Here is a 2,500-nt window from a genome sequence, read left to right on the forward strand (position 1 = left end):
ACAGTGTTTAATAAACAAGTGCTCTTATATACCGCTTTAAGCATATTTGATGAATAGTGAAAAATAACCATTTGCCTAGATGAAAAAAAAAAAAAACTTGGAGTTCATTAACACCGCCAAAGAAATTGGAAGGAGGTTATTCTTTACCCCCTGTTTGTTTATGTGTGTGTTTGTTGCGTTTGTTTGTGAACAGCTTCCTGGCCACAGTTTTAATCGTAGAGTAATGACACTTGCAGGGATTAACTGTTATGTAAAAATCTGTAATTGATTAAAATTTTGGAAGGTCAAGGTTAAAGGTTAAGGTCACGGTAAAGCAAAATGTCCAATTCAAGTAATCAGCCATAAGTTTGGACATTTTTGTCACAGAGGCTTCAAATTTGGTTCATATTTGAGTGTATGAAAATCCATGTCAATTAATACATGTTAAGGTCAAAGGTCAAGGTCGAGCAAAAGGTAGAAAAATAAGCCATTACGTGTAATGACTCTTTAAATGTGCCGTATTTTCCTGACTTTATCAATGGGGAGATCACTTGAAAACTACCCATTTACTTTTAGAAAGATAAATATTGATGCAAGAACAACTTCACAGTAATTAGAAAGGCAAAAAAAAGGTCATTTAGATGTTTGAAAAGGTCAAGAATGTCAATTAGAAGTCTGAAAAGGTAAATATGGTCAATTAGAAACCAGAAAAGGCCAATTAGAAGTCTGAAAAGGTCAATTAGAAATCTGAATAGGTCTAGGTCAACTAGACGTCTGATAAGGCCAAGATGGACAATTAGAGGTCTGAAAAGATCAATAAGGTCAATTATAAGTCTGTAAAAGTACAGAAGGTCAATTAGAAGTCTGAACAGGTCAAGAAGGTTAATTAGAAGTCTGAAAAGGTAACTAAGGTCAATTAGAAGTCTGAACAGGTCAAGAAGGTTAATTAGAAGTCTGAAAAGGTAAATAAGGTCAATTAGAAGTCTGAAAAGGTAAATAAGGTCAATTAGAAGTCTGAAAAGGTCAAGAATGTAAATTAGAAGTCTGAAAAGGTAAATATGGTCAATTAGAAACCAGAAAAGGCCAATTAGAAGTCTGAAAAGGTCAATTAGAAATCTGAATAGGTCTAGGTCAACTAGACGTCTGATAAGGCCAAGATGGACAATTAGAGGTCTGAAAAGATCAATAAGGTCAATTATAAGTCTGTAAAAGTACAGAAGGTCAATTAGAAGTCTGAACAGGTCAAGAAGGTTAATTAGAAGTCTGAAAAGGTAAATAAGGTCAATTAGAAGTCTGAACAGGTCAAGAAGGTTAATTAGAAGTCTGAAAAGGTAAATAAGGTCAATTAGAAGTCTGAAAAGGTAAATAAGGTCAATTAGAAGTCTGAAAAGGTCAAGAATGTAAATTAGAAGTCTGAAAAGGTAAATATGGTCAATTAGAAACCAGAAAAGGCCAATTAGAAGTCTGAAAAGGTCAATTAGAAATCTGAATAGGTCTAGGTCAACTAGACGTCTGATAAGGCCAAGATGGACAATTAGAGGTCTGAAAAGATCAATAAGGTCAATTATAAGTCTGTAAAAGTACAGAAGGTCAATTAGAAGTCTGAACAGGTCAAGAAGGTTAATTAGAAGTCTGAAAAGGTAAATAAGGTCAATTAGAAGTCTGAACAGGTCAAGAAGGTTAATTAGAAGTCTGAAAAGGTAAATAAGGTCAATTAGAAGTCTGAACAGGTCAAGAAGGTTAATTAGAAGTCTGAAAAGGAGACGAACGATAATTAGAAGTCTGAAAAGGTCAAACAGCCTAATGAGAAGTCTGTAAAGGCAAAGAACCGTCAATCAAAATCCACGAATGGTGTCATTAATAATTACACGCCAACCGTGCAGATTACTACATGGAACCACAGGGCACAAGCCACCCGTTGAGATACTACCACTAGAGAGTTATTGGGTCCTTTGACTGGCCAGCCAGTACCAGTACTACATTGGATCCCTCTCTCTGGTTACAGCTCATATTTCGTTCGCCTACACATACAACGAATAGTCTGGCCTATTTCATCCATTTTCTCCTGTTCTCCTACACCTCACAACACTGATATTACCAAACAATGTAATTGTTCAGTGGCCATTTTTTCTCTTGGTAAGGGTAGAAGAGACTCTTTAGCTATGGTAAGCAGCTATTCTAGGAGATAGACACTCCAAAATCAAAACATTGTTCTCTATTCTTGGGTAGTGCCATAACCTCTGTACCATGGTCTTCAACTATCTTGAGGTAGAGTTCTCTTGCTTGAGGGTACATTCGGGCACACTATTCTATCTTAGTTTTCTTCTTTTTTTATTAAGTTTTCATAGTTAATATATGAAAGATTTATTCTAATGTTATTGCTGTTCTAGCATTATTTTAATTAAATTATTCATTACTTCTCTTGTAGTTTGTTCATGTCCTTTCTTCATTAGGCTATTTTTCCTTGATAGAGCCTTTGATATAGCATCCTGATTTTAAAACGAGGGGTGTGGTTTAGCAA

This window comes from Palaemon carinicauda, chromosome 17 (genome assembly GCF_036898095.1).
Source record: "Palaemon carinicauda isolate YSFRI2023 chromosome 17, ASM3689809v2, whole genome shotgun sequence".
In the NCBI taxonomy this organism is placed as follows: Eukaryota; Metazoa; Arthropoda; class Malacostraca; order Decapoda; family Palaemonidae; genus Palaemon; species Palaemon carinicauda.